At 38.2% G+C, this 24,443-nt stretch overlaps 1 long non-coding RNA gene across 1 annotated transcript; it reads right to left on the reverse strand.

The window, feature by feature from the left end:
• Positions 1-4,639: 4,639 nt before the first annotated feature.
• Positions 4,640-10,519, reverse strand: LOC128077221 (uncharacterized). The gene is made up of 2 exons (XR_008204888.1): positions 10,443-10,519; positions 4,640-7,020 (listed from the first exon to the last, which is right to left on the reverse strand). It is a non-coding gene; the product is annotated as an uncharacterized LOC128077221 (long non-coding RNA).
• Between the last annotated feature and the right edge of the window lie 13,924 nt (positions 10,520-24,443).

Raw genomic sequence — 24,443 nt, forward strand, 5'->3', positions numbered from 1 at the left:
GGTTCATCACAGAAAATAATCTTGGTAGCCAAATGGCAGAGCTATGTGGCCCAAGCTGCATCTTATGAGCTTTGAAAGGAAATGAGCTTTTGGCTGGAGTTCACAACTGTAGTTTATTGCAACTCATACAAATTGTACAGTAATTTTACACAAATCTGGGTTTTTTTATATTGAACAGACTATTCAGCATGTGTGTGCATTTTTAGCAAAACAAATCATTCTCTTGTTTAAAAACAAAAACAAAGCTCTACATATGTTACAGGACTATAGTTACCATTCTTTATTTTAAAGTCATACACAAATGGTTTGTTCTGCTCTGATTAGCTTATTAGTTAATGTTGGATCTGAAAGGCAGTTTTGGGGCATTGTCTGTCAACTTAGTGGAAATTAGGACAGTGAGTGCCTTCAATAGTCTTTGTTCATTAAACCATATCTCTGCAGATGTTCTGTGTTTTAACATTTCTTCAGCTGCTCTGAAGTATTCTCATTTTTTTCAGCTGAAGAGAAACGTGTGACTTTTTGTACTGTTGTTTATTAAAGATGCAAAAGAGGTAGTGTTATTCAAAAGACTGACATCTTTTCTCTGAATATATTATACCCATAAGTGCCAATTCACATTTACAAGCCCTCTAAGAGACAGATGAGCGAATTGAAAGAATCTAGAGAAATTTTTGCTTTTAGGAGAGCCCTGAGAGCATGTTCTTGCAATCTAAGAAATCATTAGTGCCAGGGGAAATTCAGCTTTAGCCGGCTGTGTTTCTCTGTCAAGAGGGGTTCACACACAGGTTCCCACTGCCAGCTTTTCCCTTACACTTCTGTAGGTACTTACCAAAGTTGGAATGCAGTCCATCTGCAGATAACTAATGAAAGGGCAGGCTATGTTCTTCTGATATCTTTGAGGCAGAACTCCCATCAGAATGGCAAACGAGATGCTGTTGTAAGTGGAAATCTTTCTCCAAGTGATGAAGTCAAAAATTTCTGACTGACACTGTGCTCTCACTCCTAGCAGAAATGCCTTATTTATTTTGAAATAAAAGCAAAGACAGTTGTTCATACCTGAAGTGCAGTTAATGGGCCCGGCTGGCAATGACAAGTGAGTGCTCTAATTGATTAGCCAGGGAAATGTACTTTATCTGCTTCTCTTTGGTGAGCATTATGCTGGATTGATCATCAGGGTGCTAGTTTCACTCCTTAAGACTGATTTCTTCTTCAAATCATGCACATCATTAGTCAATAGGATGGATGGAAAGGTGGTGAGGTAGTTGTTTGTGCTTCTAAATAGGTATTCATTATGTGTGCAACTGTACTTTGTTGGGATTCTTGATCACCTTCTATTTCCAATTTGTGTGTTTTGCTTTATGAACTTCCAATCTGGATAGAAATTTGCTTGTTCATAGGTAATGCTGCTCTTGCTAGATAAATTAATGAGAAAATATTTATGAAATTTGGAAGGCTGTTTTCATCAGGTTTACTCACTTTGACCCACTCTTATCTTGAAAGTACAGGTAACATCCAACAAGAAAAGAAAAAAAAATATAATACCATTAAAATATGTAAAATTAGCTGTTTATGAAAGGAAAGGTCATGTTTTATCTTCCTGCTTACTATCATGTGTTCTCTGTACTTACATATGCGTGAATATATTGGACTGAAAATTAAGATAACACTACAATGTGTAAAAATATGAGTTGATAGTAATATAACTGGTCATTGGTACAATATGTGCTTTATGGGAACATAATATAGACATAGGTTGATAGTACAAAGAAAGGGGCTGTTGGAGAAGTTCAGTATATTAAAAATGATAGCATATCAGATATGGCAATTACACTAGCCATCAATCTTCAATAGTTTGTGAAGAATCCTGCTAAAATGCAGTGAAGCTTTATAAGATTTGTGATCACAGAGTGTAAAATATAACAGATGCTACAATATTTAGATGCCTGCTGGCATTTATTTTACCCTACACAGCTCATTTCAGTTATATGAAAATTTTATGTGCTCTGTAACCCCACTGAAATAGAGACATGTTTGCAAAGAACCCACAATGGAGCAGAGTATTTTCAAGATACACAGTATTTGATCTGTCTGATAAGGTAAAAAGAGAAAATGACTAGTTAGACTAAACTACTATTAGATTATTAGTAAATTACTATTAATGCAGAAACCATGATACATGCAATGCTGTCTGCTGTGAACTCTGCCAAATATGCATTACTCTTAACTGGCTGGAGAGTTCATCCAGCCACTGTGCAGTGCATGCTGATATCTTGTGGGGGTGATCTCTGTGAGCCAAAACTAATCAAATAAGACAGGAGAAGAAAGTTCCTTTGCTTCACTATTCCTTTCAGCTGGGAAGGATGACAGACAGCCTTCTTTGTGAAATGGGAATCTTTCATAATAGCTGCCAAGGCTGCTGCAGTTTCTTGCCACTCTGAAGACTACTAGAGGACTGTAAAATCAGGACCTAGATGTACTTGCTAATTAATACTGTCTTTTGGAAGGGTGCCCAGAAGTAGCTTTTGCTATCAAGCTATGTAAGTCCCCATGCTTCTGCTTTTGCAGACCTCTGTTTTCCTTGCATCACATCTCCGATGTTATTTACCTTTTCCTAGTTTCCCTTGAGGCTACTGTATTAAAAAATGTAATAGCAGAGCATGTCTGATGTAATTCTGATAATCAGTGGACTCGTTACACTAAAACAAAGAAATGAATTAAGGTCAAAAACATCCTCTCTAACTTGAGAAGTTTTCCCAAGGCTTGACCTTGTAGATGTCTGACACAGTATTTGATCAAGAGGAGAATTCACTCAACCCAGACATTCTAAAGGACACCAAAACTTGCAAAAGCTTTTGAACTGGCAGTTTGTCCATATGGCATTTGCTTGCTTTCTTGCCATCTTCAGGTATCATGAACTGCTTTTCCATTTGCTAACCTGGCAGGTCTGCAAGTGTTGGGCCTATAGGAAACCAAAAGGCTCTGTATGCTTTTCATTATAATGGAGCCCTGTTCAACTAGCCACAGTAACTCTTAGGTAACTGTAAGTTGCTTTCTTTTAATCATTAATATTTTTATATTGTCAAGAGCAGTCTGGCTCTTACTGAGGTATCTGGATTTTTTCTTCTTCAAAAACATTTGACCTTTCATCCACAAAGCTCATAGCAACTAGCCCAGTGTTACTGACTTATTTTTTATAGCCACTCAACATTTACAGTTACTGTTTACAAATCAGATCCCTTGGCACATATGGAGCCAAAATATTTTTTCTTCTTCTACTAGCCCATAAATCATAATATGGTAGAAAGCCTATCATTTTGTGAGAGTCTACTGGAAACAAGTTGGCTTGGGCCTTAGAGATAATTTCTGCTGTGAGCCTGAATTCCTTGAGCTTTAAAGAGCCACTTCAATGACTCTTCTCTCCTGTACAAGTATAAGGTATTTTACTGAGAGTCACTGCAGCTTGACAGTATACGAGATAGCCAAGTTACATTATTGCTGGAGTCATCCAAGCTGTGTGTTCTGTAAATCAAAACAGTATCTTGAAGTGATGTTGCACTTCCGTTTCATTGGCTGTATACATACAAAGAGCACAAGCATCTAGCCACAACTAAATCTGGTAAATTTAAGGGCTGTCTGTTCTGCTGCAAAGCAATAAAACAGTCATTTTCTAGTCTCAACAAGCATGTTTTGATGTTAGAAGCAGTATAATTTCATTTTGTGCTTCTGCAAAATCAAACAAATTATGTCCAGATAAAGAACATAAGGCATAGGAATTTCCCTATGAGATGAAATAAGTCTATAAATGTCAGATAATATTGAACAGTATCTTCACCAGAGTAATTTTGAAATGTAATCTAAGCTTATTTGATGATTATTATAACATACTTCTGTCACAGACATAGCTTTGGAATTAGTGAAGTCTTTGGTGCAAGTGAACACAAAGTCCAGAAAAACCAACTAGGTCAGAGAACTTTAGTCTGCAGTATTTCTTGTTAAATTCTCAAAATTCAGGCTGTATTTACAGTTACATGACAATAAATTTTCCAGTAGCTAGAGAACTGAAGTAAATACGTGAGCTAATACCACCTCACATGGCATATAAATTATAAAATTATGCACACGTATAATATGTGTCCAATGTTTCTTGCTCATCTCTGGTGACTGCAGAATGTTGGCTGAATGCTCCTGGTTGGAGTGTGAACAGTTCTGCCTGTGTGTTCTAGAGGTTGCCGTGGCTTTGGGCTGCTGGGATGTCAGTTTTGCCCTTCCTATGGATGCAGTTCCTGCTGCTCCATCCAAGCGGTGATTCACCCAGGTGGCACTGGGAGCAGTGGCAGATGGCATAGCAGGTGGCGGTCAGAGAATTTGGAGAAGTATTTTGATATCCTTCCTAAGTGCCCCAGTTCCTTCACCAGAGCCTTGGCCAGCAACGGTGAAGGAGAGCTGATCACTGCCCTCCAAAAGATCTCAGCTCCAAGAGAAAGCTCTGACCCAGGATGCAAGCGATGTTCGTATTATGTGAAGTCCTCATTTTCTGCCCACTCAACCTCCCTACTGCAATTAGCTGTGACTAGTTGCATGTGCTACTGGTGGTTGTACAATTGGCTATGTCGATCAAGGATCCCTCAGAATAAGTAAGTGCAACCTTCTTGCAAGTGAGACTAGAGCTTTGAGCCTCTGCAACCTTCTTGCTTGGCAGCGGTGCTCTGGGAAGAGTACAACTGTAGGGGAGATAGAGAGGTATATAACACTCTAGCTCCAGGTCTGCAGCCTGCTCCTTGGAGCATCTTTCCATTGACTTCAGTGGGTTTCAGCTGAGGCCTTTATTTGGATATTATGCTGGAGTAAATTCTTTACTCATAGATCACATCCCAAGAGGCAAAGTTGGTCCTGCTTCACGTTCCATGACAGATCTATTCTGAATCCTTTTATTATTAATAATAGACAGCAAATTCTGATCTCAGAGTTCCTGTGGAAGAGTCAGTGATATCTGTGTAATTTAAATCAAACCTGTTCTTAAAGGTTTAAGTGAGTGCTAAAGATTTTATCAGCGCAATTTCCCCATGCAGCTGGGCAAGCTAGCACATAATTAGAGATAAGAGCCAAGAACTTTAGAAGTGCAAGAGGTGAAACTAATCTTTGCTGATGAAGAATATCATGCAAATAGTATTTGATTTTTTGCGTGTATCTGATGCTACAACTGAACAAGGCAGAGTTGTTCAGTGCTTAATGGTGACTTCTGTGACAGTATTGGCCTTTGTGTGACAAATATTTTGATAAACTTTGCACAGATGCAAGGGAAAGAAGATTCTCTCTGTTGACTAATGACATACCTGCCCTCCCTTTATATTAGCTCAACCTTTGCCACTACGAAAAATATTAAAATAACTCCTTCCTCTGCAAACAGAGTAGCAGCACAGAGACTGCTTCTGTTTGTCTGCCCTAGTCTCCTATGAGGCTGTATATGGCCCAAACAAAAGACAGTGAAACTAGCCAGGGGAAGATGTCATTTTTCCCCTATAGTCTGTCTTGTCTTCATGCCCTAGAGCTTAAGAGTGACCCTCCCCCCCCCATGACTGCCATTTCTCAAAGTCAGATCTCAGCTAATTCTGTTCCAGTAATTTGGAAACTTTAAAATTTACACAAATTTCCTGCAGTTCTTTTTAAAGTTTTCCAAAGCAGGCATAAGGGCTAATGTCTGAAGAACTTTTGATGTTAGAGGCAAGGTAAGATAGTTGTAAAGTTGGGTTTTTTTGGTAAGATTGCTAATGATATCCCTTTGACTCAAAAGGTGTTTGTAAAACTGTTGTTACCTTCATGATACTGCAGATACGGATGTGACATTCATGAGTTAGTGTGCAATTGAAGGAGTAAAGTTCTCCGAGTGTATTGTATATACTCAGTATATTGCATAGACCATCACTGCAGCAGTTTGAATTAGCAGCATCGAAGCTCCAGGATTCTTCCAGCAATTACGGGTAGGATTGCACAAGGCAAGGAGATTGTGTGAATAAATACAGGAGTAATTCAGGTTTTAAGAGTTGCTCCAGCTCAGAACAAGGCCAGCTCTGCACTTGAACCAGTCTGCTCAGGACACGATCCAACTGTTAACCAATACCCAAGGTGCTCTTCTGCAGTGCCAGTCCTCAGCCTCTCTTGTTGCTGAGGATTATTTGCAGTTTGTTGAACATCATAAAGTTTTCGTTGGCATATTCCTCTTGCTTATGTTTCTCCAAATGATAGCCCTGTCGTATATACTTTGAATTCTTCTTGTAAGTTTTATGAATATATTTATTCCATTTTTAGTTTGCTTATATTTCTTCGGATAAAATGAACTCATCATTGCCAGATTTTTTCCTTTCATACCAAACGTATAAGTTTGCTTTTTGAACATTTTAGAGATTGTGCATATGAACTGTAGTTCCAGGCTGCATCTAAGTACTAGCCATGCTTTCCTGCCTTCTGAAGAGAGAAGTTAATTGTGGCAGCAGGGTAGCTATGCTGTTGTTGCATTTTATCCTCACAGTTTCCCTCATGCAATCTAATTAACATTCTGCAGACTCGGATCACATCTTCCTGTTTGCCACTTGTGCTTATGTAGGCATAAATATCCTTGGAGCAAAATACCTTATTCTCCACCAAGATCATTATCCCTATTATAAGATTAGCTGATTGTCTCTTATCTCTGCAGCATCCCAGTACTATTTGTATAAAACAGTAAAGAACTATTGTTTCCATTTTACAGGTGGGAAAAGTAAAATGACACAAGGTTTTAGAGGGCTCAGCTCCTCACCTTAGCCTGTTCAAAACTGGAGTAACTTTGGTACAACCCGGAAACCATATGACAGTTACTGTAGGGTGAGACATAAGGGATCTAAAGCCACTCTTTATCAATCTGCTTCAGGAAAATCTACAGGAACTGAATTAGAGTAATGCAGGTATAGCTACCTTTATCCCCTTTATAGTTTGGAGACCTGGGATTATATACACAGAGCTCCATCCATAAAATGGCAAATCTCTCTGAAAAGAAAAAAAAAAAAGCAAGTGAAAAATTCAGCCATTGTTATTATATTTATTACAGTATTTTTGAACAATATTGTATTTACTTTCAATTGAAAATAACTTTCTTCTTTTGGAGAAAAGCCATCTCTGCACTAAAATTAGGACAAATAACCAAGTACTAACTGTAAAGGGTAAATTTCCTTTGCTCTGTAAGAGCTGAACAACAAGGGAGTTCTGAGAGCAATATACAGAAGATACCTTTTGTTTTCATTGGTTTTCATAGGAATGACTACAATACACAGAGGAACTCCCTTCCCTTGCTGTCAATTACAACACATCACTGCTTCTGTCCTGTGCAAGTGGGTCAGACATTGTGATGTGCAGCACTAGTATGAACAGTGAAGCCTGGTTGATTTTTTATTAGCTGTCAGTAAGAGATTGTTTTGTTTGTGAAATCAGAAGATAAAATACAATGAAGTCTCTTAAGGAGTATTTGACAGTGATTTAAAACAGGATCCTAAAAAGGGAAGGCCATCAATACAGTACACAACAAACAGAACTAATAGATGCAGGGAAATAGATTTATTATCTGCACTTGGCAGGTTCCAAACTTAAGGTTCTTGTTAAAATGCTGAGTCGAAACAAGGAAGAGTTATTCCTGTGTTTGAAATGCTTCTGTCTTGGACTAAAATGTGGGCAGTAACCAGAGCTGGTCTGCCACTGCAGCAGTACTTTGGGAAAGGCATTTCGCCACCAACAAGTGACAAAGAGCCAGAAGATCCCACTTTGGCTTTCCGACATTTTCTTTGGAGGATGGCAATGTTACATTAATTGTATTGGCTGATAGAAATAGTAGTCTAAACAAACCTCAGAAAGAAGAAATTGAAGCTTTAATTGTAAATGCACATGTTGGTGTTCAGGCACTTAATTGTGCTATGCAAGGTGACTCCATCGATAGGCAGAAGTTTAGGTGCTGCCAGGACCTGCGTGCCATCAGCTATGCTACATACAAATGATGCTGCAGCCTCAACATGCTGAGCAGCCCTGTCTCACCTGCAGTAAATTATCACACGCAAAGCTTTGTTCAGCCCCTCTTTCAGACATGAAACAGGTTGGTGCACTACATCTCCTGGCCTTTTTTGTGGCCAAAAGCAGGACGTAGCCAAGAGAGGAGGCCGAATTAGCTATGCATTTGTTATGAATGATTTAATCTTGCTTCATGAATCCTTTGTTCACATTTTGTTGATTTTGTGTCCTTAGCTTTAATAGACCTAAGTAGCTCTGGAAGTTGTACATGCTACAGAAGTACTATTTCGGTAGCACAATTGTTTGCTGCTGAGAAAATAGTTGTTGAGAAATCTTATAACAACCACTGCCAATCCCTAAAGGGGATTGCTTCTCCCACTAGCTATTATCTAAATTGGATGTTTTCTGGGAAGACAAGCTGAATAAATAAAATAATGCTAGCAGGACTGGAGTGTTAAGGATTCAAAGATTCTGACTGCACCGTTTTAATTTTAGTGTAACTCTACTGAACTCAGTAGAGTTATTCTGGCTTTAAACCTCAGCCCTGGGGTCCAAAATGCTACAGGGAAAGAAGCTGTCTGCTCCCATTTGAACAAGAGGAAGGCCACAGCATGACTTTATTTGCATAAACTGTCTACCAGATGGAGAGAAACCCTGGGGAAAGGCTGGACTCCCTGCCCCCACCACTTCTCATATGCAGGGTGTTGGAGAAGACTCTATCTGATAAAAGTGCCCACCTCTTTCCTTCCAGTGGCAGCTGAGGAGTCACTAGGTGCTTTTCAGACTTGTTTCCTTAGAGGGAGTAAACTAAAAGAATCATATTTTAGATCAGTTGGACCAAACACACATGACATGGCTACTGCACTATGCAACCATGCACTGCTGAGTCTGTGCTCAGGACCATTTTTTGCTAGAAGGAGTTCTCGATTGGAAAGAGCAGCAGAAGATTTAGGCCCTGCCCTTATTATTCCATACACCAAAACCGTTTGAGATTTCAGCTTTGTTAAGGAGCAGAGGTTAAGCAGTATGCCAAACCTGCACTGGGAGCTGGCAGAGAGAGGAGGAAGGGATGGCCACCCCTTAGATAATGCCAATTTCAGGAGTCAGCTGGTGAATTATAGAATCTTGAAATCACTAAGGTTGCAAGAGACCACTAAGATTAAGTCCAGTCGTGACCATACTCACTAAAACAGTGGGTTAAGCACTAATTGTGGTTAACATGTTCCTTACAGCATTGATTCTTACTCAAGGAGCTGTAGTCTTATTAGGCACGTCAGAGCTAGTTTTTTCTAGTCTTCTAAACATGTTTCCCCTGATCCATACATGGAGTTTGTATGAGATCCTACTACCTTTGAAGGGCTGTAAGGATGAGTAGTAGTTGGAAGAGTGCAGGTTATGTGGATGCTCAGGTTTCATCCTACCTATGAGCTGACAGGGGCGATGATGGTACCTGGCTGTTTGCAGAGCTGTGTTTCTGGTGCTTCCACTTTGCAGCATAAAAGCTCTGAGTCTGGGACTCAGGATAACACATGGCTTTGACCACATTTGTTCTGCTCCTGCTCCCATGACAGCTTCAGCAGAGGTCAGTAGAGAATTTGATATCTGATACAAACATGGCTGTTTACCAAATTCTAATTCAAAAGCGTAAGGCATTTTATTTCTGTTTGGTTTTCTTTTCATCAACTCATCTGTCTAGGATCTCTCTTTCTGGAAAGAGGCAGGGTGAAGAATTTAGTTTAATACACCATTTAAATTCCATAAACAAGACAGAAATCTAGTAGCAGGCAGAGAATATATATTGCAGCAATAAAACTTCTCTGAAAGAATTGCAGCAGCAACTAGGGAATGCTAATAAGGGTTTATTTCCTGTGAAGTAACATTTACAGGCCTAGGTTGGCTTGATTTTCATTTAATGAAACATTGCATTAATATAATCACATTATTTTGTGAGGAGGAAATACTCTGGAAGCTTTCTGTTTCTCTTCAAGTCACTTCTCTCTCTCCAGCGTTGCTACTGCATTGGAGAGATAGGAGGAGAGTGATTGTTACTGAATTTTACTTTTGAAAGAAAATGTACATCATAATGGGTTTAATATGTAAAATTCCAAGAAAAAGTTAGACTTATTTCCAAATTATATAGAAAAAGTTAAACTACTCTAAATTAAGAACCTGTAGGTTTGATGTGAGCAACATCAGCTCCTGCCTGCAACTCTAGAGTCTCACAGAGCCCAACAGCAAATGTTTCATCCCATTTTTCAGCCAGATTAAGAATCAAGTCATGGCGAAGATCACATAGAAACTAGAAAAGTAGCTCTAAGAGGGCAACTTGTAGGAAGAAAATGAAAAGAAAGTGCTTGTATGTGAAAAGTCCTTTTCCATTTTCTAAATGAGGACACGTAGGGCATAGCACTCACCAGGGTGGAGGGCTGTGGAAAGAAGGACATAGTTTGCTGTTATCATCTTAAGCCACTGCTGGAGTTGTCCTCCCCTTAATTAAATACAGAAGTTATGAAAAAGAAAATTGAAAATGTAATGAACATGAGGAACGTAATGCTTACTTGAGTTATATTATATGAGGCTGGTATCGATAAAACAGGTCTTACTCCAATTACAGCCAGTAGCAGTAGCCTACTCAAACAGATTGGATTCTCTTTGCCATATATTTCAGATTATTGTGTATATTGTGTTAATTGTAGTACATTAGCAAAGAACCCAGCTAATCCCTGTGAAAGGACTGCTTCCTGCGGTTCCTGCCTGCCTACTGCCAGTTTCATGCTTAATCCACTGCTCCATTTTTTATTTCTCTCTTGCCAGCAATTATATTTCATTGGTGACTGTTGTAGTATGGAATTGGAGGCAAGGACTCCTATATTACCTGAAAAGGCAGTATTTCATACCATGTATCACTTCTCAATGTATAGAATCCAGAAAACTGTTAATGCCTCACTTCATTTCCAGCATAACTTACTACACCGAGGAACAGTGCTGTCAACTTCTTTTGAAATTGGTATGTGGTATTTTCTGTACCTAAAGACTTGCTGTGCTTCTGTATTTTCTATCAGCTATGAAGAAAACTGTACATTTCCAAAACTGTTACCTACTTCCTGACCATCTAATTTTGTAAGCTTTGAGGAAGGAGATGAGTTACTCTTTTCCAGAGGATAAAAAACAACAACAGAAAAATCAAGCCAACAAACCAAAAATTAATCATAGTGGTGCAAGTGGCATTTGTGCAAATCCACAGTTGGATTTTTGTTTGTTTGTTTGGAAGACTAGAGAAAATCTTCTCATTCCCCTTAGCAGCTGCAATGCTATAATAGGATGGAAAGTACTGCAATAATAGCAGGGTGGCAAAGTCTTCGACTGCAGCAAACAAGAACAAGCCCACGTGCAACAGCCACAGACGTAGAAATGAAGGAAAAGTGCTGCTTACCTTTGGAAGGCTTCAGACAAGAAGAAATCTCCAACAAGAGATACTCTCACCCCCACTGCCAACCATTAAATGAGGTCTGGGAAGGGATGGACCCTTCCAGTCACTCAGGTACATTGTATGCACCTGAGCTCCCCTGGGTTGGTCCTGCCTTCCCACCAGGTGCTCAATCACTGCTTCAAGCTATGACTTTGCATTTCTGCTACAGCAGCAAACGTAAAAGTCCTGATTGCCACAGATAATAATAGTGGTATGGTATATACTATTGATACTATTAAATACCTGTCTGTGTTAAAACAGGCTGGTGTTGCTCAGGATACAGACTCTGCTAACTGAAATGCTTCATAGTTGATAGGAAGGTATTTAGTTAGGCTTGTAAAATAAGTAGTTAAAAAATTAACTGATTTCCTCTGGGTTTGTTAGAGCGATGGATAGACAGAATGATGTTGAAATCTTGCAGGCTTACTGCTTGACAACCTGAAGAACTGCTAGAGAGAAGTTCTCTGTAAATCAAATATGAACCCAGCAAAACTGTCCTTTGAAAGCAGTATACTGGAAAGTGTTTGTATGTACCGTACAAATGAGAGTTGGAACTAGATGATCTTTAAGGTCCCTTCCAACCTGAGCCATTCTGTGATTCTATGATGTGTTTAGGAGCACTGCTGTGTAGTTCATCTTAATCACTGTTTAGAAGACAAGCAATGTCACCATGTCTTTGGCATTAGAAATCCATTTTATTTAGAACAGGTTTTAGTTACTCTCCTCTTTCTTTCTCCAGCAACTGGAAGCTTACTTGGAAATCTGTAATTGCTTTGGCGTAGTTCAACTTCCATGTAAAGTGCCAAGCTTGGGTACCCAGTCCAAACCAAGTAAACTGATGAATTACAAACGCGTTTGTGATAATAAGAGTTTCACCCACAGGCTCTCTTATTGCAGACTGAACATTGCAGAAAGCAGCCAGCAGTTCTGTGCACTGTGAAGGTGAAGCCTTGGGCACAGTATGCACAAAGCAGCCGCCGATTGCTGTTAAACAATGTGCACATCTTTGAAACCCAATTTAGTTGCAACACTGGCAACCCACGTGGCTCTGAAAGAGAAGATGTCTGTGCATCTTTAATGCCTAGTAGCTTTCATTTTAGCACAGTGTGACATTTTCCCATCCATGGAAGCCCGGCTCTAACTGCAGAACGTGTCCTTGTCAGCCTGAGTGGTCCAAGCCTCCAGGATTGTGCTCACTATTCATCCTGCTCAAGGAAGCATTTCGGATAAGAGCAGGACTGAGGTCTGGGAACGTGCCATCACAATTATTTTCCAGAAGATTCACTTACCATAAAATTAAAATATCCCAGCTGAAAATGTAACAGAGACTGCTCCCTGTCCATCCTCTCTGTCAAACTGGCAGGCATGCAGGCTTCCTGACTTCTTGGCATCATGTCAGCCTGTCAGGCAAATTTTTGTTACTGGAGCACTGGTGACTGACCTAGGACTGACATGTTCCCTGACCCCAGAGTATTTTGGGAAGCCTCAAATTTCTGGTTTGCTTCTGGGGTTCCAGAGAATATGAAGGCATTTGGAAACACTGAAATAGAGCAAGGTTTTCATGGCTCGCAGAATACAGTGTTAGAATTTTCATTTCTTGTATAATCTTTCCAAGGTTTACATAGAAAACAGTGCTCAATATTTCCATTCCCTGCATGTCTTTAGTCCGTACCATAATTGTTCCTCCATAGGTTTTATACAGACAAGATAACCTTGTAACATGATACCTTTAATACCTAGAAGTCATTGTTCAAGCTCAGATATGAGAAGCTGTACTTATAAAATGAATCTCTTCCTGTGCTGTAGTCACTTCTGAAGCAGCACAGAGCCAGTCATCACATGAAGTCTCCCAAACCTGAGACAGATTATCTTTACAAAGTGTGTTGAGTCTCATCTTTGTCAAACATTTTTTCTCTTAATGCTAACTAACTTCTGGGTCACTTATCACGTGCAGATGGCTATGAACCTATTCTTTGGGTTTTCTTCATGACAGGAGAACAAATCTCTGAAGTACCCTATTGCTTAGTGATTTCAGCTTTAGGAGTACCATGCATCTCACTATAGAAAATGCCTAATGAACAGTTTTTGATTGTATAGTGGGATTTTGGTTATTTAGTCTAAATCTCCAGTTGTCCTTTGGAGGGATTTCTGTGCTGGGATGTAGGGGCACGTGTACTAAGGCACTGATCCCGATAGTGGGTGATGGGGCATTCCTAATCTGCCCTGTTTTGTACCTCCAGATGTATTCCTTCTTCTCTCAGCATGGCTTATGTGAACACCAAACTATACCTGAACTCAGACGTGGCCACACTGCTCCCTCTGCCTTGTCTTGGGAGTTGTTCAGTTACTGTTGCAGTAAATATATTGTACTTCAGGAAGAGGATGCTAAGGCAGTAAACCAAATTGCTGCAGCAACATATACACTATTTTCAATGCCTTCTAATAGTCCATTACATTTAAAATGACTTTGGAAAGAGCAATTAGAAGGTTATGCCTTTAAGAGAAGCTGCTTTGAAACCAGAATTGACCACTTGGAACAGTGTGCGTTGGCCACATCTCTTGCATTCTATTGAGCATAGAGGGTTTTAAAAAATATGTCACTATCATTAAACCTGAGAGATTCTTTCCATTAAGCAAAGGGAAGCAGGTATAATGCCACACAGCTAGTGGCACTGCAGTGGTTCGGTTGCTAAAATATAGGTGTTTCAGCCGGGGTCCCGTTGCACCAAGTGTTCATATTTTGAAGAGATTTGGAAGCTTCTCATTAATGATAATGGGAATTGCCAGGTGCCCAGCAGCTCATGAAATGAATCCAAAATATGCCAGTTATACCTTGTAAATGGATTTCTCTTGTATTTAACCCAGATTTTCAGTAAATAAACTAACACTTGTTAACCAGACTGCTGATACTATCAATTTGGCTGAGTAAACTCAAAAGTACTTTGAATAATACATTAAATATACATATATTTAGTATGAATATACTATATATAGGAGAAAGTTACGATCTTTTTAAGTTCACTGGCTAAGAACTACTTTTATCTCAGTATTAATGACTCAAACATAATTTTATCTGAACATTTAATCTAAATTAGCTGTCTTCTGAGGTGATTACATTGCTTAGAATTATTTTTTTTTTCTTCTGGACCATGCATTTCCCTGCAGCTTAGTTTGCTGATCTTTGATTTGTGGTGATACAGATCATATACAAGCTGGTTTGTTGTTTTTAATGAACTGGATGTGTTGTATAATAGAATTGCTAGGTTTGTGTTAAATTACAGCTTTGGGACTCATTATTGTGAGATGTTATCCACTTTGAACTGGCTTATTTTATCACAAGGAAAGAAATTGAATTTGCTTAAGATGGCAAATGCAGCAATAGATGGGGTGGGCGGTGGGTGTTTTGGGGCACCCCGTTGAGCTGGTATGCATTATATCTGATCTAATTCACATTCCACCCAGAAGATGCATACACCCCTGCACATGTCAGAGTCCATATAAAAAAAGCCTAAAGCAAACAACAGCCACAGTGTGTTGTTAAATGGTTAAATGTTGCTCTCTAGCCATTGGTCTTTAACCATTTCACCCGTAAATTTATGAGATCCTTTCCTTAGGGTGTTTTGTTCCAATTTTTAGAAATGTGCATGCAGATGCTAATGATGCATTTCTTCCTTCACGTATTTAGCTTCAGCATGCAAATATTTCAGCACATACACAGAAGCAGTTATCAAGCACTGAAGCTAGAGTGTGTGCAGCAGGGTAAATTGAGTAAAAGCCAAAAATTATATTCCCTTTGACAATTGCAGGCATGGAAGATGAAGTTCTGTGTGCCCTTCTTGGCATTTCTTTTGTTTGAAAAACGTGACAAGCTTTCAGCCTAATGTAATGCTATATGGGAAAATTTACAAAAATATTGTTTACTGAAATAATTTTAGCTACTGTGTGCAACAATATGTAAAAACACTGCCTTGCATTGATGGAAAATACAGACACATGATGATGGACATTTCTTATATCCAATTAGTTCCAATCAGTCAGGAAAGGGTTCATTTCAAAGGTGATTGTGAGAAAAGCAGCAGTGTCTGAGTGATTTCAGTTTTTGCATAGGGATATTGGAATCACTGCAGTTAGAGTGAGAGTTTTATAATAAATGAAGGTTAATTGATAGCTATGGAGAGCTCTGGTCTAAAAGGTCATGTTAAGGTTTGCAATGTAGCAGATCTACCCTCCCTCCAAAATAAAGCCAATAAGCAGCAATAAATACATATATATTTTTCAGAACGTCTTTAATAACTCATTTTAAATGAATCTTCTCTCTGTGTTCCAGCATCACATGCCACAGCAGAGAAAGAAATACTGGCTATTTGCTCTCTGCAAACCTTAGAATTTAGGGTGGGCTGGAATGCTGAAGTTGACATTGAACTCTGTGCAGTTAATTTGCTTTTGTTGAAATAACCTTTAAATTATCCTTCCCTTAAATAGACTTTTACTTTGCATACTGGTAGGTGCTCTGTTCTATTCAAATCCACTGTGCTGCTTTATATGCTCTCTCCCATCACTTTGACTACCAGTATTCAATAGATAGGACAGTATATACCATTCGGCATGATATTTTTCCTTAAATTGCTTTCTTGTATTAAGGAAGTTCCAATTTTTGTATGACCTTGGTTCTAGAGGCTCTGATTTACATTACATTACCAGGTTTATATAGAGTCGCTTTATAGTTTGCTTTATTGCTGAAAAATGAAATGGTTTTACTGTTAGAATTTACTGTTCGTTTTTTTCCCAATTGTTTTTGGCATATGTTCATGCTTTGAATTTCTCGTCACTGTTAGTAGTAATTACTTTGCTTCCTTTTTTTTTTTTTTTCCTTTAATAGAGGATAAATGAACATGTGATATTTTTCTTTAGTAGAGACTGAGTAAATTTGAGATATCACTTACGATGGGAAGAATACTGTGGATATGATTAATAGCATCATCATTGTAACATAATTTAGTTAGAAGGACTTATACAACTGATAAAGTGTCATGCACTTCTCCTAAACTGCAATCTAAGTGAACTGTATTTCTGGTTTTTATATCCTCATTTCTGTCTTCCATAAAGATATTACTGTAAGATTCATACAAGAGTCTTTATAGTCTCACCATAAGCAGAGAAAGTTAAATCAGAGCTTTTTGCATCAAACATTGTTTTCTGATACAAAAACCAAGTAATCATGATTTTGACGAAAGAGCAAATTAGTTCACTAAATACTTTCATTACAGACTGAAGTTGAGACTAGAAGAGATTGTTTCTAGAATGAAAATAAATCTGTTAAAATATAAAAGACTTCTATGCATTTGCAGTAGATAATGCCTTCAACCTCTGACAGATCGTGGACCTTGTATTAATTAATTAGAGAAAATAGAAATGTAAGTTAGAGGCTAATAAATCGCCTTTTGTTGATAATTAAAACCATTTCTGTCTTAGGCTACTTGACCCAACTTCTTAGGCCGATTGAAATATTGCATTTTAATTTTGTCCGTGTGTGTTTTCATCAAAACTGACAGGCTCATGTAAAACCTCCTTTCCCAAGTTACTTATATAGATGGAAAATTTTGCTTTTTTTTCTTTTTTGTTATATTTCCCACCAACCCTTGCATTTTACTGAGACCCTCTATAATTACCTTTTTCTTTCTTTACAGATAAATTTGTTCCTTGTATAGTTTGCATGTCTCATCCACCAGTAAAAAGAAGAAATGTTCTCATTGAGCTAAGATCTCATCAAATCCTCAAGAGAAGCCCAGTACCATTTTTTTTCATCCACATCAGCCAGTAGTCCTGTTTCCTTATGCTATTCTTTTACCAGCCTTGTCTTGCTTAGGTCTTTTCATCTTCTGTGTTATCAAGCTGATGCTTTGCCTTGCCATGTATACAATCTGTTTTTTTTTTCAAGATCAAACTTTTACAGATTTTCAAATAACACTGAACCCCAAGATTGCAGAGCACATCTATCTGTGATTTGCTGTTTAGGAGTTGTATCATTTCCAACTCTTCACTGACTTGTCTTCTGCATTATTTTCCCTTTTGTTCTGTTGTTCCCTTTTCTTTTCACGGGTCTGTTGTGTTTTCAGGCGCTAAACCTTTCCAATGGAGTTGTTTTGTTCTGCATGTTAGTATGGTGGGGCCTCAGTCTGTGAGAATCACTATAGGCAACAAAAATAGAATAGTAAATGGACTCCTCTAATTTATTGAATCTTATTACAAATTCTGACCCCAGCACAGTAGCGTGCACGTCTAGCTCCTCACTTCAGCTTGTTCAAACACAAGAGATTTCTTCATCCCTCTCTGAAGCTTCATCCTGCCTTGCTGCTGCTTGTACTTCTTTGGCAGTTTCCTTGGCTTTATGCTTAGTCCTTGTACTCTTATTTCATTCACTACCAAGACTGAGAACAGAGTACCTAGCTAATTGGTAAGTAGCTCATTTTGACTTCACACACTGAATCACAGGGCTGACACTGTGTAGACCCAATACTCAGGTAGGGCATTATCTAATTATTATTGAGGAGGAGGCTCTGTAAAACCTACGGTTCATACCACTTCATCAGCCTTCTACTGAAAAATGGAATGGGCTTAAAATTAAGATCCCCTTACATAATGGAAGTCATAATGAAGGGTATGGTTCATAAATTTCAATTGTTAAATAGTCTCAGTGGGAAAGGTGACTTGACGTTCCCATATTTTAAGGATTTAAAATCCAAATTCAATAATAATGGTAGAGGGTTTAATTATCAGCTTATATTAAGTCTTGAATACACGAGGGGCATTTCCACTCTTCTTTATCTGAGCTGTAAGCCTTTGACTGAAGATTTCTCCTACCTCTGAAATTCCAAATTCTAAATATATTTTTAACTGGATGCCAGTTGTAAAAACTACACCTTACCGATGCAGTTAGTCTAAAAATGTCCTGAGCTATGTAAAAAGATGGTGACAAGTCCAGTTTAATAATTTTGTAAATGTTCACATTTGCACAAACTGTCTCCCAGAAGCATACAACATGTAAGGCATTTTAAGAATATCTAAGGAGGCCACTAAATGGCCATTAGGCAAAATAACCTGTATTGCTTCTGTCAGAGTGGGAAGGAGCATTTTTGATCCAGGCGGCTTGGAGGGGGAAAAAATCTTTGCCTTTCCACTCCAATATACAGCAACCTTTGAGGTGCCTCAGAACTCACTGTATTAGAGACAGCAGCATCCATAACAGACCAAACATTGCTGTTGTTCATCACAAAACTGATGTGCTTGATATTTATCTGTACAGTCTGAGATTGAAAGACCTCCTGTTTAAAAAAAAAATCCCTGTACAGTTCATCCATTCTGGGGTGTGGGGTCTGTGACTTTCTTCAGGTTTAGAAAGCACTGATCGCATTGTGGGCGCTACTGTAATATAAATAAATAGTAATTGCAATAGTAAGAGTGTAACACTGCAGAAAGTGATATTGTGTTTGTAACCACTGCTGAAACAGAGGTAGTGAGTGATGACCGTGTTTAGCTAGACTGCTGATGCAGGAATACAGAAACTGGAAAGATATCAACCAGCCTGATTTAAGACTTGGAGAGAGTACAGAGCTGCGAGATTGATAGCACAGAAAGGAATCTTTTGGTTGAGGTCCATGGCCTGCATCAGAGCTTTTGGGATTGATAGCACGCAGCACTATCAATCTCACAGCAGCAAATGGGACGACTATTCTCCATGAAGAATGGATGATATTAAATACTCTGACATCCACTAGATTGAGAACTGCAAAATGACTGAGGAAGAGTACATGTTTGTAGAGATAATACGGTGCTGATTCTTCATGTAGTTTGTTTTGCACCTGAGAAGCATCAGTGGCTACTCCAAGTCCAGCTCCTAGAAGCTGCAAATACTACTGAAAATAGTAACAAAAAGCATAAAAATGTACAGAAGGTAGGGAATCCATAAAGGAGAGTGGGTACTTCAAAAAAGCATCAAAAATAAGCAGTGCTGCTTACTGTGATCTATTTACCATTTTCTGTTTGGATTTCATTGCATATTTTGAATATTGCATCCTGGACTTTTTCATGCTGCATATTTTGCTCAGACACTGATGGCAGAAACCATCTTGTATCTTGTTTTCCGATTCTCCATGTTTTATGAGGCTTGTGAACCTGAAAGCTAAATCCAATTTAAGTAGACATGTTGTGCTTCAGGTCTGTGGAATTACTGACATGAGTTGGCTTGCATTTATTATTTCATGTATTTATTTAGCCCAGTCTTATATTCTCCTCATCAGTACTGCCCTGCGTAGCACTATTTCATGATAAAAGTGTAATTCACTCACTCTAACGTTCCAAGGGATGTGGAAATCACTTTCTCCCTGTGTGGACACAGTTACCGTAGCAAACATTGCTGCTCACAGCACTACCAGATGCATTGCTAAATGAGCATAAGTACCTCATGTGTGAAATGATTCGCATAACAGCAATCCACAGACAGAGCCATTAGAGGACACAACCCAAACTATTGTTGCCTTCCAGCAGTAGAGAAATGCATGAATAGTAGTGGAACACCCCCAAAATTTGGAGGTTATTTGCTCCTGTAAATCCTTACTATTTTTCAGTGTGTTTGATTGCTCAATATAAAATTAGATAATTTTTTTTTTTTTTTTAAACATCTGTTCAGAAGTCTGTGATAACCAGACTTTTGCTAAACTGTACCCTTTGAAGAGTGTGAAGGCAAGTGGAAATGTTTGCATGAAGCAAGAAGTAGCCAGTTGCCCTTGCTGGAGAGAATTCCCACCACAGACAGTGTTACTAGTTTTTAATATTATTTACTATATAGTAATATTATTTATTTTCCTTTATATACTGCAGGTTTTTCCCTAGATTTTAGTAATTTAAATCTTGCTCAAGAAGAGTACAGAATTATATTCTAGATCTGCTGGGCATTTCTTTGATGGCGTGATTTTTCCCTTCAACCCTTTTGGAAAATAACAGGATCTTAAAGCAAGGTGCACCCTGTTCTAATTCATGGCAGGTTCTTCTTTCCAGTGGTTCAGGACAGGGCTTAAATGAAAGGATGGTAAAGACCATATATTTCATCTGAGAAATCAGTATTTCAGGTGTGATTAATAGGACTTCCAGATGATGTTAGAAATGCTGATGTGTTGTTCAGACTTACTGTTATTTGTACTCAGTTTTGAGTGGAAAAAAATATTTTTTAAGTATTCAATTTTAAGGGCATCCTTTTGTGAAGAAAATGGAACTGCTGTTAGGGGTTGTTTATTGTAACGGGCCATCAAAAACCAAAGTACAGTTAAACTCAACTTTGTGTACACGCACATCCGTGAAATACTTGAGGCTGGGGAGATTAAAATAAATTGTTGCTTTCCTTGTAATTAAGGAAGATGTAAAGGTAATCATATTTAGATTATTAGAAGGTGCTTCATAGTAGTCCAAAGGGGATTTTGAAGTCAGAGGTAAGAACTAAAATTAGCTGAAGGAGTTTTAGTACTTGTGTGTCACAGATACAGGCTGGGAAGAGTAATGCTGAAGTACAAATGTTGCAAATTGTGACAGATTGAAATAATAGACCTGTGCAGAGGAAGACTGTAGTTGGCATCAGCAGAATACGCCCTTTAATTATAAGCTGAGTCTCCACATGTAATGCTAACATCAACTGAGTGCATAAAGAAAAAAATCCCATGTGTACAGTATAGCTCATTTGGGAAGACATCTAGATTATGGGACCTACCAATGACAAATGAAATTCAGTCCAGGTAAATGAATAAACAATGAAAACAACAGCTATTCATAAACTGGAAAATGTGCTGATATCTAGACAAATAAAGCAATCTGGATATTTCTGCATTAAAATAATCCCCAAAGTATTCATCCCAATGTGTACTGGCAATGAAAAACAAATCAAGTAGTGGAGCGAATTGAATTACTTGTCCTCTGCAGTATAAATCAAAAGGAGATCCAGGCATTTTTATTGCTCCATATGGTAGAGTTGGCCATTATCTGGAGTACTGTTTATAATACTCACATCAAAGTAGGGAAGTTATTACTAGAGGAGGCAAATCACAAAACAACCCAAAACAAGAAAACTGTTAATGTAATGTTCATTAACAAATTGAAATAAAATGACAAGTCGAGTTAACTATGAGTAAAGAGAAAATAATTGAATTTATCTATCCAAATCTTCTGGGGAGTGAAGAGAATTTGAAATTGAACATAGATGATGAAAATGGAGATCCAAGAGGAAGTTTCAACAAAGCTTCATACTGATACAAAACTCACATTCAACTACGTGTCTTGTCAGTGGTAAGCTAATGGAGGTGGCATTATCTGCAGTTCTCATGCGTGCTCAAAACATATCAAAGATGGGCATACTAACTGAATGAGCCTGTGAGCTGGATGCAAGGCACAAATGCATGAATGTGGGTTTGTCTCCAGTCAGACCTTAAATACCAACGGTTACAATGCAGGGTTTATGAATGAAGGAAATTGGGACATGGTAAATATAATGCTGATTTTGTCTTTAATACAAAATTCTACTTCTTTTCTTGGATTTCCACTTAGCATTATCCAGCTTTGCACCATATGTTTGCACAGTTCTAGAAATTACAGGTGGGGTTCTGCTAAGAACACTGAAGGGTATTTGATTTGGATCTGTGCTGTGTTGCAAGTTTGCTTGATCATAACTCTGAAGGTCACTGGCCCACTACTACAACAAAGCAACTCATTAAACAGGAGAAACAGCCAACTCCAAAATGCTTAAGGATGAACTAAATCATCCTGCTAAGTATTATCTAGCATGGACAAGAGCTGAAGAGGTTAATTGCACCTGTCCAGCCAGTTAAACATCTTACAGTGTCAACATAAGGGACTCTGAGACCCTTTCACCTTTCTACTTTCAAACTACCACTGGACCTCTTCCTTTGAAAACTCTTCTGGCATCTTCTGGCAAGTTTGGTTTGTCCTGTGTTGCCTCCAAGCCCAAGGGAGCACTAGCTGATACAGTTTGACGATCATGGTTGCCTCAGGGTTTGCTGAGTGTACTTGTTTTGGATTTACAACCTCAGGTTTAGGCTCATCAAAGTGTGCAGATGGGAAAGAGATTACCTTCCCTTTCCATTACTTGCAGTGAACTGAAATGTGTGGAGCTTCCAAATACTGAGTTCTCTCTTCTGTGGAAGCATTTGGCTTTGCAAGCCTATTAGAACCAGAATGAATTTTAAGCATGTTTCCACTGAGTATAATTAAACATATCAGAGACTCAATGAATTGTATTGTCCTATGCCAGACTAAAGACTGCATGGAATGAAAGAAATGAAAATGGATGTCAGAGTGAAAAGAAATTAACATTTAACACATCAATTAAGATCAACTAAAAATGTGTTGTTGTTTGATGTATTTAACAATTTTCAGGGGATGTAAAATGAAATGTCTCACTGTTGGTTAAAATTAAAGCATTGAAATGCTGCTAGAAGTTCAGAGATAACATAGCTAACCTGAGAATATATCCTAATTGTAGCAACAACTGATAATTAAGCCTTTGTTTCAAGTGTAAAACCACTTGCATATCATAGGACTCTGGAATTTCTTTAGGTGACATGATAAATGGAGGCAAACATTTTTTTTTTTCCTTATTTGTGGACATCATTGGAAAAAAAAAATCCAAACAGAACAAAACAAAGCAAAAAAAACACCCTGTAGTATTAAAGCTCAATTCAGCATAGTGCTTCGTATTTCCAACACTAATATCTGTTGTTTTTTGCACCAGTAAACACATTAATCAGAAGGAAGAAAGCTGAAAACATTATTCAGTGATCCAATAGGATTGTATAATAAGAAGCTAGTAATGGACAGAACTGATAGATGAATGAGAACAGTGATAACATGAAAAAGGTAGTCTTCCAAAACGCAGCCACGCTGCTTATGGTGTTTGAATGAGTTTCAGAGTTTAAGTCTGAAAAATCACTCTACGTTAACCTGGTTTTAAAAGTCCTCTGAGCTCTTACAATATATATTTACAGCACAGAACTTGAATATTGAACAGATCTGTACTTTCATTTCTGACATGAGAGGTAAATTCTAACTAGGAAAACATACCATACATCCATGAGAAGTACACCAATTCTTCCCCATGATTATTAAAGATTGTAGGAGATGCTTTTGCAGTGCATCTTAACAGAGAATATCACCTTAAACATTAGTTCACATTGTAAAGGTGTTACTGCCCACTTCTTATGAGCTTACAGGTGGCTTTTCATGAATCAATCTGTTTGCTGTTAGACAACAATATTTTCATCTGAGGCTTATGCAGTCACACTGATTCTATGCAAGCCAGCTGGCAGCTTTCAGACACATTGGCCAACTAAAGTTGGTGAAGGAATCAGTGATTACTTGTAGATGTTCTATAGAACTAGGTAAAGGAATAAAGCATAAAAGGCATTTTCAGCCTGAAAGGGACTGCTTACACATGGTCATGTAATTGTCCCACTTGTAAGAGCAGTTTCTAAGTAAATCTGTAATAAACTCGCATAGTTCTGAGAACCACAATGGATTTTGTTCATGTATGATATTTTATGGTCTTTTTCTTAACGCTGATTTGTATGCACACCTAACAATATGCAATCTTTACATTCACATGAAAAATAAAGGCTCAGCGACTGCTAGGCGGGATGAAATCCATCCAGACAAGAGCAATCTACTGACATTTGTTTTCCAAGTTCTGATCAAAATAACAAAACCTTACTTACATCAAACCACCTAAATTTAAGTTCAATTTACTGATCCATCTCACCCAGCTTATTTAAAGCCAGACCAGACACACACATATATGCCCCTTTGAATATATGATTTTAAATTATGAAAAACATTTGGTAAAAATAAATTTTTGGACGATTGGAGCATGAGATCTCCCATTGGATTTTGT

This window comes from Tympanuchus pallidicinctus, unplaced genomic scaffold, assembly GCF_026119805.1.
Source record: "Tympanuchus pallidicinctus isolate F22 unplaced genomic scaffold, pur_lepc_1.0 scaffold15, whole genome shotgun sequence".
In the NCBI taxonomy this organism is placed as follows: domain Eukaryota; kingdom Metazoa; phylum Chordata; class Aves; order Galliformes; family Phasianidae; genus Tympanuchus; species Tympanuchus pallidicinctus.